This window comes from Canis lupus, chromosome 1, assembly GCF_048164855.1.
Source record: "Canis lupus baileyi chromosome 1, mCanLup2.hap1, whole genome shotgun sequence".
NCBI classification, from domain to species: domain Eukaryota; kingdom Metazoa; phylum Chordata; class Mammalia; order Carnivora; family Canidae; genus Canis; species Canis lupus.
The window spans coordinates 52,114,670-52,130,764 of record NC_132838.1 but is presented as its reverse complement, the minus strand read 5'-3'; the positions used below and the strand labels follow the sequence as shown (position 1 = coordinate 52,130,764).

The 16,095-nt window shown below is 35.5% G+C and overlaps 1 protein-coding gene across 4 annotated transcripts in view; it reads right to left on the bottom strand.

The window, feature by feature from the left end:
• PACRG (parkin coregulated) overlaps positions 1–16,095 on the bottom strand; it is a 517,537-nt gene that overhangs the window by 476,619 nt on the left and 24,823 nt on the right. The window lies entirely within an intron of this gene.

Sequence of the window (16,095 nt, the reverse complement as noted above, 5' to 3'; positions counted from 1 at the left end):
AGGTGGCCACAAATCATTTTTTCTAGGGTTCATTCCTGCCCCTTCACCCCCCCATCCCAGTATGGGAGGACTCTCTCAGTACTCTAACCAATGCCTCTTGAATTACCGTTGGAATCAGGAATTGTCTCCTCCCTTGGTAAGCCCTAGTTGTATTTCGTCTTATCCTTCCACATGGTCCTTTTGAAGCCTCTGCCAGTTTCCTCAAGAATATATTGAGCAGTACTTAGCAAACCAATTGAGGGGGACCTCTACAGATCTCAGGGTTTCTCCCTGCACATCTCATTCTTCTCTCAGACCCTGTCCTGTGAACTCTAGCTGATTTGACTGCCTTGAATTTCCAGTCCATCTCCTGAACTTGAAGTGACAGCTGGGCTCTGCCTAGGCTCCTACTCTGCATTAGTCATCTTGAGCCACCATAACAAACTGCCATAGACTGGGTGGCTTAAACAATAGAAATCTGTTTCTCACAGTTCTGGAGGTTGAAAGTCTAATATCAGAATGTCGTCATGGTCAGGTTCTGAAGAGATCGCTCTTCCTGGCTTGTAAATGACCACCTTCTTGCTGTCGCCTCACATGGCAGAGAGAAAGAGAGCAAGGTCTCTGGTGTCTCTTGTTAAAAGGGCACCAATCCCATCATGAGGGCCCTGTCCTCAGAACTCATCTAAATCTAATCTCCCAAAGGCTCTAAGTATTAAGTGTTAGGGCTTTGACATATGAATTTCTGAAAGACACATTTAATTTTATAGCAAGCCTCCTCTGTTATGTCCTGGAAACTTTCTCCAGACAGTAAGTTGAGGCAATCATAGGGTTCACCTCATTTGTTTCCCATCTCTCAGGGATCACTGCCATTCACTCCTGATGTCTGGTGGGCTTGAATGCTATTGCTTTATATATTTTGTCTAGAGTTGTTTCAATTAGGAGGAAAAATTCAGTTTCTGCAATTTGTTCTTGATTGGAAATGGACTACATGTTGTTTTGAAATCACATCCTTATTGATTATTGAATAAGCATTTAAAAATAAACACTCTCAATACTTATTCTAAGGGGAAAAGGGTATATTTTGCTCATGATTTCTTATTTTTATTTTGGCATCCAAACTCTGAGACCTGTGTATCGTGGCATTCTTTTAGATGGTTTACAATTTTGAATGCTGGATGAAACTTAAAATGTTTGAAATTGGCTGAAAACAAGCTAGGAAAGGAGCAGAGGGTCAAAGGTAGTCCAAAGAGGAATGGTGCATGTTCTCTCCATATATATATTTTTTGCTTGCTGAAGTGTGACAGGCACATAATATTGTAATGAGGATGACCATATACTTTCAATAGAATTCCTTGGAACCAGACCAACCCAGCACTGTTGATAAAGCCATGTCCTTCAAGAAGTAGAACTCTTCTCTTTTTTTAAAAGACACACTGTCAGAGCCTCAAAGGCCAACATAAGCCAAGCTCTCTTTGAGTGTTTAGGCTGGCCCAGACTTGGGGTGGAAGCTGACAGCATCTTTCTCCATGTGGCCATTTCCATTAGAAACCAAAAAGCTTCCTGAGAATGAAACTGACAGTCTTTGAGGTCAGAGACAAAGGCAAGAAGATGCTTTCTGTTGGGGAGAGTCACTCCATTTGAGTATTTGCTACTTAGATTTCTTTGAGTATCTTTTCACCAGGTACCTCCTCTTCAAAAAGGTATTTCCGATTTGAGTTACTCCATTAAATCAAAAAATGTATTCTGCTGGGCCTCCAGGTTTGCATTAAATTATTTTTAACTGCAATGTATCTAAAATACATGCAAAAAATGAGTTGGTATTTGTAAAACACCTCATCCAGTGCCTGATTCGTCTAAGTGCTTTGTGAGTGTCTGCTAAATAAGTAAAACTAAATAAAATAGGATCACTAGGTAGATGCTCTTTAGGCTTATAACATGTATATAACCATAAAACAAAGCAGGCTCCAGGATCATGTATCTAAACAAGAAAAAGTACAAATCCCTCTCTCCATCCCATAACACATTTTCTTAATGGGACAGAAGCTGTCCCACAGAGGCTGAATGAGAACCTATGCCAGGAATACTTTGTTGGCTTGCTTTTTCTTTAGATTCAGTACAGCTTTATCACATGTACTGTGTGAAGATTCAATTCTCACACCCAGTTTATCTCTTAAAGCTACCGAAAAACCCTCATTCATACAGAAAACTGTGACACTATTTTACATATTAAGATTGTTAGCTCTGTGAGGTCTGAGACAGTGGCTATTTGGCTCACAACTGCATGCTTATGACCCCAAATGTGCTTGGTCCAAAAGATACACTAACTGTATATGTGTGGTAGAAGAAAGGAATAAAGGAAGGGTGGGAAGAAAAAAGGGAATAAACCTCCTTATTTTTCCATTAGTTCAAGGCAAGTACAGGGAATGTGATAATTCAAACAAAATGCACTTGAATTGTGTGGTAAGATTCAGTTATAAGACAGTCATTTACAAGATGCTCCAGAATATGCTAATATTAAACTTTAGATCAACCTCTCAATTAAAAGCAAAATAGGGGCATCTGGGTGGCTTAGTTGGTTGAGCATTTGACCCTTGGTTTCAGCTCAGGTCATGGTTCTGGAATGTAGTCATCTGGCTTCTTGCTCAGTGGGGAGTCTGCTTCTCCCTCTTCCTCTCCTCCCCTCCCCCACTCATGTTCTTGCTCTCTCTGCTCTCTCTCAATAAAAAAAAATCTTTTTTAAAAAAGTACAAAATAAAATACTTCCTTATAAAATGACACATACTAAATAATAAATCCAAGGACTCAGAGGGGTTTACTTTGCCAATTTTACCTAGAGCTTGCCCATAGAAGAGATTCTTAAAGAGGGATCAGGGTTTGTTCAAATGGCAGAACGTTGATTTAATGCTAACTCTATACAACTGCAGGGAGATGTGGCCTGAGGAGACACAGGTTAAACATGAAATTCTTCCTTAACTTAGTATTTGTCATCATTGATTTTTACTTTAGTATTTAGCCGGCCAATTAGAATGTTCTAAATTCTTAGTAAAAAGGAAAACAGTTTTTTGCTTTTTGCAAAGGACTTGCCATAGGCAGAGGCAGATACACAATGGAATTAATGAAGCTAAAAAAAAAAAAAGGAATTAATGAAGCTTAAGCTTCAGGGCCCCTTCACTTATATGGGTTCCTTCTGGAAAGAGGGTCTGCAAGGGCTGGAGACTGCAAGAGCAGGAGACTAGCTGGCTCTACTCTGACCCTGGGCTGAGGCAGATTGGTGGGGCAGTCAGCACTATAGCCTTAGTGGTAGATGCCTCAGAATCAGCCTGCTTCTCTGTGTCCAGATGTTGTCTTGGGCTTTGAAGATGGTGGGAGGCTGGGAGCTTGTTTGCTGAGAGATAGTAGAAGAGGTTCTCCAAGGGCTCCCATAGCCAGAAGAAGGGCATGCAGATGGAGAGCAAGTTAGAGATGTGGAAATACCAACAAGGAGGCATGAGGCTTAAATACATTTTTCTAAAGCTCAAAGTAAAAACCAAGTTTTTATCAACCATGCAACATAGGAGTCTGATTATCTTTCTTTGTTTTCTATAGAAAATGACATTATACAATTACTGTCATGAAAAAAAGAAGATCAAGGAATATACAGCTAGCAAATATGAAGAGAAAACTGTGGAAGTCTAAGAGACAGTTGAATACTATTAATACCAAATGTTAATTTCTAGATTTTATTATATTTGTGGTATTTGTCAGCTTCTCAATTTCTATTTTCCTTTTTTTTTCTATTTTCCTTTTAAGTCAATATTAAATTTCTTATCTAACTGGTTATTCCATTACTTAAAAAGGGCTTCCTAAATTATATAAGCTTCAAGCCTTACAAAACCTAGATCCAGCTTTGATTGTAGGCCAAATTTGTAGAAATTTTATGCACATCTGTTTCTTCCTATTTTAAAATACAGTTTTGGTTGGGCCAGATTATTCCTAAGCACCTTTTCAATATGATTATTAGTATTAGACTAATTAACTACATCATAGAAAATTTAATAGGCAAGGAAGACAAAGCTGATATATAAATCTGCTTTAGAATGATTCCAAAATTAAAGGAAGAGAAAACATCCCCAGATATCATAATAGATATTGAAAAGCATTATTTAACATATCAACATTTGATGTGCACATAATTTGAAAAGTACATGCATTATATAACCTGCTACCTTTTATGGTTAAATGTCTTATACACTCTGTTATAGGCATTTCAGATAAATTATGGAATTGATTTTAGTTCTCAATTATATAGCTACCAAGGGCATTAAGTCTTTTGAAAAGCATATGTGATTTGTGCATTATAAAATATGCTAATATACTATATTGTATATTTTACATGTTAGCATGTATAAAATACATTATATGAAATTAATAAAAATTAATATTAGATAAGCATATGTCTCTAACACTTATAAAATTCTCTTTGTCAGGGTCCTAAAATGGTTTGTCTATTGATAATAGGTGAGCAGAGGTCAAACATCAACTCTTAATTATAGTTGGGTAAATCCTGAGCCCCTACTACATGCCCAGTATAGACTGAGACATTCAGTAAACAGATACGAGACAGCTCTTATTTCCACGGAGCATTACCATAATAGGGAAAACGGTCATATACAATTAAAATGTTGCATTGTAATGTCTCTGATAATAAAGGAAACAAATGAAGGAAGGTTTCTGAGTTGTATAGGGCAATCAATCACAACTAACTAATCAGATAAATTTTAGGTTATAAACTTCTAAGAAAGTATAGTCTAGTTGTGTTTCTAATCATAGACTATAAAGAAGTTGAAAAAAATATTTAAAAGCCTATGCTATAGACTGAATGTTTGGTTTTCCCCAAATCTATGTGTTAAATCCCCGATATGATAGCATTTGGAGATGAGGCTTTAGGTAGGTGATAGGGTGGATGATCATAAGGATTTAGTGCCTTTATTAGAAGAGAGATCTTTGTTAATACCACATGAGGAAACAACAAAGAGGTGTCCATCTACAAGCCAGGAAGAGGGTTCTCACCATAACCCAACCATGCTGGCACCCTGATCTTGGCTTTCTCAGCCTCCCAAACTGTGAGAAATAAGTTTCTGTTAAGTCATTCTATGGCATTTTGTTATAGCAGCCTCTAGAACTGTGATAAATAAATTCTTGTTGTTTATAAGTCACCTAGCCTGAATGTACTAAAACAATGGTTGTATTCATATATATCTACTCTACTAAATAATTCTAAGTAAAACCCACACATTCAGAGCTAAAGCGCAGATCACCATTCACAATCCATCAACGTTTAGATACGTTACATTAACATTTACTTACATAGGCTTTTTCCTTCTACAGGCACCCTGTCAATATATTCTCCATCATTATGGCACCTCCTTTGGAGCAGAAACCACTTTCCTCACAGAGGAGGCACAAAAACTGTAAAGTAAGGTTTAAAGAGCAGAGATCTATGCTTAGAATATCTAGGCTTTGGTAAGACATTTAACTTAGCCTAACAATGTTTCCTTTCTTGTAAAATCTCAATAATAATGTTTATTCTCAGCTTAACTGTCATGGCCAAGATAAGTTAGGTCATGGAGCAGTAAGAAATCACCTCGAAATCAATCCCTATGCATCAAGTACAGAATGCTAGAAGAACAGACAAGGGGAGGTAAATAACAGCCATGAAAAGTAGTCAAGATAGGCTTCCTATAGAAATCAATGTGGAAGTTCACTTCTGAGTTTAAACTTCCCAATTGAATTTGACTTAAGGTGAGTATTTCATCAAATGTGTGCATTTAGGTTACAATTAGAGAATCTGACCTACTTTAAGAAAATAAGAAAGGTACAAAGTCATTTTAGAGAGACAAGAAGCACTCTATATTGATATTTTAGAATTTAGTGAAAAAAATCATAAAAATCTTGATTATATTCCTTCTCTCAATCTAGTCTTTCAGGTTGAAGAGAGAATCACTGATAAAGTAAATATAGCTGAAGAAATGACATTGAAATATTTTAAAAATTGAGAAAGAGCAGAGAATGAGAAAATATAACACATATTTAAATTCCAGAAGGATGTAGGAGATATAATTTTTGAAAACAATTGTGATTGTCCAAATCCAGTTTTAAGAAACATTTCCAGTGTGTCCCAAGCACAACAAGTGACAAGAAATCTATGCTTCAATCTCAGAATGAAACTGCTTAAATGAAAACACTTCGATAAAATTATAAAATTATCCAGAGAAAAAAGGCAGATCATTGAAAAATGAGCAATAATTAGACTAACAGCAGGCTTCTCAACAACAGAAATAAGAATAACATTTGGTAATATCTTTGAAGTGCTGAGAGACAATAAATATTATCCTATAATTACATTCCCAGAACACTCTTTCAGAAATGACAGTAAAAAATTTACCTGAATGTAAAACGTCTACCAAGAGACCTTCATTAAAGGGGGTGGTAAAGCATGTTCAAGAAGAAACATATTTCAAAAGAATGGTCTGAGATGCAAAGGGAATGGTGAGCAACTACAATACTAACCATACATGCATATCTAATTATTTAAAATAATAAAAATAATGTCTAATTCATGGGGTAAACAAAATGCTAGAGAAAAACAATATAAATCTGAGAGTGGTGACCATAGTTTAAGTATTCTAATGTAACCTATAGTGTTTTGTGGGGGAGGGCAGAGGAAGAGGGAGAAGGAGAGAGAAAATCTTAAGCAGGCTTCACGCCAGTGTGTGAGCCTTGACGTGGGTCTTGATCTCATGATCCTGAGATCATGACCTGAGTCAAACTCGAGTCAGATGCTTAACCAACTGAGCCACCCCAGCCACCACTAACCTACAGTCTTGAAGAAAGAAGTGAAAATAGTTTAAATTTAGGTTTATCAAGGCAAATATGAATGGTAAAAGTTTAAGAGTAATCACTAAAAGAATAGAAATAGTGAATAAAATCCTCCAAGGGGCACCTGGGTGTCTTAGTGGTTGAGCATCTACCTTTGGCTCAGGGCATGATCCTGGGGTCCTGGGATAGAGTCCTGAATCAGGCTTCCTGCAGGAAGCCTGCTTCTCTCTGCTTATGTCTCTGCCTCTCTCTATGTCTCTCATGAATAAATAAATAAAATCTTATAAAAAAATAAAAAGAAAAATCCTCCAAAAAGAAAAATAACCCACAGAATAAGTAACAAAATAATCAATTAAAATGACAATAAATAATAAATGGTAATAGAATAAGGAAAACAAAATTTAATAAGGTAGAAATAAATCCAAATATATCAATGATCACAATAGATATAAATAGGATAAACTCTACCCAAACCATTAGAATGGGTAAGATAAATAAAACCCAATTTATATGCTGTTTTTATGAGTGTCACCAAACATAAACATGGACAAAAAAAGCAAGGAACTAAAAATAATAAAGTAAAAAATTGAATATATATTTCAGGAAAACATTAAACAAAAGAAAATTGGGTTATTTATAAAGACAAAATAGATTTTAAGGCAGAAAGAAGCATATGTAGAGAAAGAAAAAGTTCTTGCATAATGATAAAAAATTTTAATCACCAGAAAAACATGATGATTCTGAATGTTATGCATATAATGAAATCACTTGTAAAACATATAAATAAAAAATGTATAATAACTCAGAAATATGGGCAAATGTATTGTCATAGACGATGATGATGACTATGACGATGGTGATGATGACGGTAATACAATTATAACACTTTGAAATAACAATAATGGGAATGTAAATATTCTGACAACTGAAGAGTAAAGAAACTACTATAGAAAAAGTCTGAGAATCAGTACTTAGAGAAAAATTTATCACTTTAGATTTTTTTTAGAAGGGAAAAACTAAATATTAATAAATTAAATGCTCAACTTAATTTTTAAAGAACATAAGAAAAATAGTAAAATAGGTATGTAGGATGAAATATATGAAATAGAATATAAAAGTAAGATAAATAAAATGAATAAATTGAAAAATTGGTTCTACAGATCCAAATATTTGTTACTTACAAAAGTTGGTGATTAAAATCAACTCATATTTTGAGCTTACTGAATAATAACAGAAGACACAATAAACTATAATAAAAATGAAAGGCTAGTCATAATCACAGATATATAAGGGATTAAAAATATGAATATATTATAATTTTACAACAAAAAATTCAAAAATTCAGGTAAATAGAAAATATAACTTAGAAATTTGACTCAAGAAGAAATACCAAGATTGAATCCTCCCACAGCGTTTAAAGTATTGAACAGTTATATAAGATATTAGTTATAGGGATCCCTGGGTGGCGCAGCGGTTTGGCGCTTGCCTTTGGCCCAGGGCGCGGTCCTGGAGACCCAGGATCAAATCCCACATCGGGCTCCCGGTGCATGGAGCCTGCTTCTCCCTCTGCCTGTGTCTCTACCTCTCTCTCTCTCTCTCTCTGTGACTATCATAAATAAATAAAAATTTAAAAAAAAAGACTTCAAAAAAAAAAAGATATTAGTTATAAATGTTTACATAAGGAATCATCCCAATAATGTTCTGCAAAATTATATAAGGAAAGATTATTCTAACATCACATAGACTCTTCCAGAAGGGAAAAGCCTGGAATATATCCCAACTAATTCTATGAGGTCACTCTTACTTAGAACCCAAAATCAGAACAAAAAGTTGAATAGGAAAGAAAATAATATGCCAATTTCTCTCATGGATATAGATACAAAAATAATAATGTGTTGAGACACATATATCAGGTGCTCCACGTATTTAGGAGAGAGGGGTAAGCTCTGAGGTGCTGGACCAGAAGATTAAAGCAAAACATCAAAAGCATTAAAGTTAAGAATTTAATGCCTTACTGCAATGGGATAAACATGAGGGTAAGCTGGAGACAGTGTGAATCCTCTCTGTTCCATTTTCCCCCAGGGAGCAGGCACTGATTGGAGGGGGGTCATCTCACTATTGACGGATCCCTGAAAAAAAGGATCCTGAAATTGTATGGTCCTGGGGCTGCAGGGAAAAAATAAAGGGGAGGGTTAGAAGTGGAAAAGTAACTGGGCCCTGAGTCCCTGCGGGAGGAAGGGTCTTCAAAGTTTTCCCTGAACCCCCATGCGGAGGCCTCAGAAGAGGTGCCTAGAATTTATTATGATATGCAGACTGGTAAAAAGCCAGTAGTCAAATTCAAATGACACCTCATCTTGTGGGTGCCACTAATATTTAGGTAGGGAGGTAGGCAGATAGATAGATGTATAGGAAGAATGCAGTTTATATGTGAACTTAATGTGAAACCGTGGATTCTCTAGTCTTTAACAATATTTTTATTTGTTATTTTTCGTATCTTAAGTATTAATGCATATTTCAAATATAATTAGATAGGAAGGAGATAAGCTAAACATAGTCCACTAAAATACAGTAGAGATAGGGAGAACAATTCGTCTTAAAGTCAGTAAATAGTTAATAAAGAAGAAATTGGTAATAGGCAGAGTAAATTAGTGCCTGTTTCAGTGTTCTGCCTCCAAATCTGGATATGGGTAAGTTAATGATAACCCTAAATTTCACTAGTGTAGACTACAAAGCACATATTTCAACACTTCTGCTTTTGAAGCATCAAATCTCAAATTGTATTCTAATAAATTAGCCTGTTATAAAAATCTGATTACATATTGCTTCCATTATAAGAACATAGGAAGAGAATGCTAGGAAAATTCAAATCATCTAATCCATATCACTAATTATTATAATACAATTATTGCAATGAGAAATTTATGATCATAGTAATAGGCAGTACCTCTTTTTAAAACAAAAACCAAGGTTTTTGTATGGAGACTTTAAAAGAGTTTATTTGCATTTCAAGAGGACACTAGTTTAAAGAAAAAAAGAAAAAAATACCAGAATTTTTTCACATATCATTCATTAGTTGAGAATAACTGGGGAGACAAGAGTAAGGAATGCGAAAGAAAGTAATAAGAACATTGTCAATTGACATTTGATTTGAAAGAAAACAATGCTGTACTTTTAACGTAAGCAAACAGGAAAACATTCATTATTGAAGTTCTCCTAGCAATGTTCTAGTGCACATCTATTTCATAAAGAAATATCTAAATTTGGCAATATCATCAGCCTAAATGGAAAAGGGGGTCAATAGTTAATCCATGATTATTAGATTATCAGTAGTTGGAATACTGTGATACTAATTTTCAGAGAACAGAACACAGGGATATCATTAGACTTGGCTATAATTTAAAGTAATATTCAAAAAGGGTTGTGACTTTATGATATGAAATAGTCCTTGACTTTCATAATTCTTAAGCACTTTCTTTTATCATTTTGCTGATGTATGTTCTATTTTAAAATCAGAAGGATAATGGATGTGCTTCTTAAACTGTAAATTAGGTTTTCTATCAGAGGCTTGTCAGCGCCATGACAGGTGACCCGACAGTGGTCTTGCCTCTGCAGCTCTCTTTCCTGTCTGCTTCTCAAGGAGAGAGGGTCAGTCTTAAGGAAAGTGTGGGAGATTGCTGAATCCCTCAGGAAACATCTTAGGACCGTAATAACATTTACTGCAAGACATAATCATTTTATGTTCTCTCTAACAGCTTAAAAGCAGAGCTATACTTTGCTGTCACATGTATTTTTATTAATCAAGGGCATTTAAAGTTTGAATGGATACTGTAAATTTGAAAGCCAGGATACTTCTGATTTGTGTGAGGCAAGTCCTAAAATTTGGAGAAATAGAGAACCTGCCAGGATTGTTAATTAGTCTCATGAAAACAGAAACCACATGCTTTTTAGTGAATATTTTGTTAAGTGTATTCTTAAATGTCATTAAAAAGCAAATCTGGCCCATTTAGTGTGATTATAGAGATAAAATACTGCACACACAGGGTAAACTAGTATAAATACTTAACATCGGGACATAATTCAAGGTTATACTTTGCTGTAAAATAATATTATACTTAAATCAATAGAGTGCCTATAAGAATGAAAAGCAAAGATTGTGTTTGAAAAAAGCAAAACTAATCTGCTTCCTAAATTGATTATTCACTGCTGTATATGTAAAATTGATTTTGAAATCTGATATCTCTACCATGCAACAAGATACAAATAGTAACTTATTCACATAGTGTAAATTGCTAACCATGATGAAAAGAGGACATAGTCTGAAGTCTGTGAGGTATCTCTACCACATTAAGCTCAGTTATGATAAAAGAAATAATAGCTTTTAAGTCTTTTAAAAAACACTCACAAATAATGTAAACAAAAGGAATCCCAAGGCCCTCATGATTCCTATTCCTTAACACTCAGCCCTCCCCCCAAGGTTGTCCAATGTGGAAAATGAAGTACATGGAGGTGAAAGCCCTAAGTGATCCATCATGAATGAGCTTCCAGTCTTGGAATGTTTGGAAATGGAATGCTCCATTTTGAATGTTTCCACAGAAGAGAAACCATGTCTTACATAACTCCTTGGCTTTTTAAAAGTGTTTTCTTGGCTTGGAGTAAAACTGGTTTCCCACTGTCAACCTGTTGAAATCCTTCTCAGTATTAAAGACCCCTTAGAATCCCACATTGGCTAAGAAGCTCCCAGTTAGAATGAATCACCAATGGATTCATTCATTAATTCAACAATTATTTATTAGAACTTACTAAATGCTAGTTAATGTAGCAATGGATAGGACACAGAATTCCCTGCCTACACAGAGCTTCTTACTAGACCTGTTTCCTTGTATCTTTAAAGACATTCCAAAGCAGATATGTTTAGCATCTCAGACAGGCTTTTGAAATTCACCTTATTGAGCTTTTTATTTTAGGCAATTCATTTAATCCTTTTTTTTTTTTTTTTGCAATTCATTTAATCCTTGTGAATCAGTTTCCCCATCCATAAAATTGGGATATTACCATATGATACATGTGACTGTTCTATTAAAAGTTCTATAACTAGCATGGTGCTTGGCACTGATAGTGGAATGGGTAAAAAATTATTCAAAACCAAAATATATTATGATTTCTAAAAGTAATAGAGTACTTCATTTTGGTGGGAAAATAAATCTTGATCCTGTGCCTTCCTATTTAGAAATAATTATAGCAAAGAGAAAAAGCCAAGTTAAAAAAAATTTACTAACTCATCTATATCGCTAAAGGGTGAGACTCAGTCATAAATGGCTTTGCTTAGCAGGGCAAACAGAGAATGAGTCTGTGGATATGCAGAGGTAAAACCAGGGACAATTCCAAGCAGGGAGCTAAATAGTTCTCCTTGGGTTAAGCAAAGGCATTCTACTTTCTAGGGACAGTATGTGGGAAGGAAGTTGGAGCCACAGAGGAGCAGAGAGAGCAAAGACATTTGGCCACATGGGAAAGCTATAGAGATGAGTGGCCAGAAGGAAAGCCACAGAGGATTTCATTTTTGTATTTCCTCACATACATCCCTATCTCTGCCCATCTGAGACACCAGAAAATGTCATCAGCCAAACCATGTATCCAGGGTATGCTCAGTTTTCTACTTCTCCAGTACAGCACATCATCTTAGCCACATCACTTCTTTCCTCAACTACTGCAAGGTCTTCCCATTTTCTGCTCACATGGCCCTCTGGTCTGTTTTGGACACAGCATTCATGGTGATCCTTTCACCAGATCATTGTTCTTCACAATCCTTCAATGGCCCATCCCACCTAGGAAAAAAAGCTAAAGCAAAGCCAAAGCCAAAACATGGCCAGGCCTTCCAAAGACTATGAGTCTCTATGCTTTCGAAACTCCTACTCTTTCATCTCATTTCCTACCACTTCAACTTTCTAGCTGGTTCAGCCTCTTCCAGCCACTCTGGCCTTCTGCGGTTCCTCATCACATCAAGCCATGACCTATCTCTACCGGCTCTGTGATGCTTACAACAATCCTAAAACTCCTTCTTTGGTCCACGAGGCTCTTGGTACCTCTTCTATCTCCTTGAACTGCTCCCTTGTAACTGCCCCTGCCTGTACTATCCTCTTCCAGTGTCCCTTTAATGTTCCTCAGGCATTTCACATTCATTGCTGTCTCTCAAAGTGTGTGTCCTTGTTCTTCAGGGTGCCTGTATCTCCCCTTCACTGATCACCATGGTATGGACTCCATTAATGAGTCATGTGTGAAATCATGAAGGTCCCACCTTTGCTTGTGGTAGGCTCTTGTTGCTCCATGCAGATCCCCAGGGACCCTGTGTTTGCCATCTCTGACAGCTCATATCTACAACCTTCTCAGGAGCACTGCTCTTGGGAAATTGGAGCAGTCTCACTTAGAGGTGCCTGGGAGCTGTGCCTCCCACCAAGAGTGGACTGGTCAGGAAGCTGACTGACTACAGCAGGGTGCACGAAGAGCTCTCATGCACAAAAGCCTCTCTCTTCTGCCTCACATCAGGACCAAACTTTTGTTGCAAACTCTTCATGGGATCAGGCTAAGGCTAGACTTCGCTTGAAGCCACATTCTTGCTTAGTTTTTCTCCTTCCCTTTCCTGCTTCGCTTACTCCTTTGCAGGTGACCCCTGAAAGCTTTCTCTTCACAAATTACGCACAAGAATCCCTGCCCCAGGCTCTGCTTCTGGGCAATCAAGACACATATTTGTATTTTAAGGTTTATTTTCAAGAAAAATAGTCCAAATATTGGACCTTTAGAACATTGTGTTAAATACAAACAATGCACTTGAAGCTGCATTAGTATTACTGTAGGCAAAAATAATAACTCATTCTTAGCCATATAGTCTATTAAGCACATTTTCAGTAATTTTGGTTGTAAATTCCTGAAGAATAGGTTTACTATCACTGTATAAACAAGAAACATATGTCTTTTGTCCCTCAAAGTATATTTAGACCTGATAAAAGTGCTGAGAGAAACATTAGTTATTATAACTATTAGTATTATCTGGAAGAATAATTCCTAAGGAAAAAAAATTATGGAGTGTTTTATAAATTTTTTTTTAAATGAGTGATACCTACCATTTCTCTTCTTCTGTCTCAGGTTAATCCTATTCTTACAGGTGCTAGATGTAGATCCATAGCTTTTATTTCTGTTTATTTTCTCACTGACTAAGAATATTCTCAGGGCAGCCCGGGTGGCTCAGTGGTTTAGTGCTGCCTTCAACCCAAGGCCTAATCGATCGAGTCCCATGTCAGGCTCCCTGCATGGAGCCTGCTTCTCCCTCTGCTTGTGTCTCTGCCTCTCTCTCTCTCTCTCTCTCTCTCTCTCATTCTGTGTGTGTGTCTCATGAATAAATAAATAAAAATCTTTTTTTAAAAAAAGAATATTCTCAGAAACATGAGGTAATGTGAAAATTCAAAATCCCAACCTAATACCTCATGAGAATACAATATATAAAATGGATGGGCATGTCCATGCCCTTGACTAACAAAAGTATTCTTACTGTTAATTGTACCAATTTATTGTTTTACTCAATGGAATCTGATCTTAGAAATTTATAAATAAGATCAGCTGTAATTACTGGAAATCATCTGAGCATTTCTGTATTCTAGGGAGTCATTTATCTTTCCTTATTCAATAAATGTTTCTTTTTCCCTTCCATTCATATAAGTAATAAAGGAAATTCCATGCCAATTTATGCAGAAGTAGACTAAGTCTTATTCAATGGATAGAAAAACAAAGGCTTTTATTTTAATACTAAAAAGAGAATAACTTCCATAAAGCTTAAATTTTTTCTACATGTTGGGTCTAAAGCATGTCAGCTTTTGAGTAAAGACACATAAATACTATTCATGTTTAAAAATGTCCACTATTTTTTAAACATTTATTTATTTATTTATTTGGGAGAGAGAGAAAGAGAGAAGACAGGCACACACACACCGGAGTGGCAGGAGGGGCAGAAAGAGAGGGAGAGAATCTCAAGCAGACTCTCCACTGAGCATGGAGTACAATAAGGCTACATCTCATGACCCTGAGATCATGACCTAAGCTGAAATCAAGAGTCAGATGCTTAACCAATTGAGCCACCCAGGTGCCACAATACTATTTTCTTTTTTAAAAATTCTTGAAAATAGATCTAAAATGTATAGATAAATGAATATTTTTAATTGTTTAAAGCTAAAAATAGTTTATTATCAAGTCATAGTATAGACATCTATACTAGTAAAAATAGCAACCATGTTTAGCAGGCAGTGGTCTTAGTGTTTTGAATATATTATCTTTTTTATCCTCATATCCTTATGAGGTAGGTATTTTTATCATCATCTTTTATAGGTGAAAAAACTGGGAAAGAAAGAAATTCTCACTTAATACACAATGTAGCTAAGATTTCCAAGCTAGTCAGTCTAGCTCTGCGGCCCATGTCCTAAAAATGATTGTAGTATGTAGTGCATATTCCCATCTACAATTATCTATGTGTCTATACAAAGTACTAAAAAAAGAAACAACAGAGTACTATCAATAATGAATTAAGTAGTCATGTGAAAATTAGTTGAGAACCAAGTAAGACAAGATCAGATAGAAAATGATTTTAAAACCCTACACTCAGGCTGAAAATATGCTATAGTCAAGAGAAAAGACATGAACTTAGCATAAGTTTATGTATATTTAGAGTCATGCACAACCATCAACTGTTTGCATATCACTGGAATCTAGAGCTGGAAGAAACATTAAAAATAATACATTTTAAATGCCTAATTCTACAAAGAAAAGTATGAGATCAAGGAAAATACTGACTTACAAAATACTACAACTGTTTGTTCAGAAAGCTAAAAATAAAACTCGAGTACTTTGACAACCAAGCCACTATATCTGTCTCATTCATACATAGCAAACATGTCATATTTATATAATTGAACTATGTATTTTTTAATGTTCATGCTAGGCTTTTTTTTTAACTTTCACAATATACAAATGTACCAAAAGGATAATGTGAAATGGAACATTATAGGTCTATATAGTTTATGAACATAAATATAAAATTCACAAACATAATATATTAGCAAACCAATTCCAAGGATATGATAACCTCAATAAATATAAAATAATAAAATCAACATCTAAGATATAAACTTTAAGCACATTCGAATTGACAAACACTGCATTATTTTTATAAAGGAACTCTAAAGTGAAATCATCACAAATATTGTACCTTATGATGAA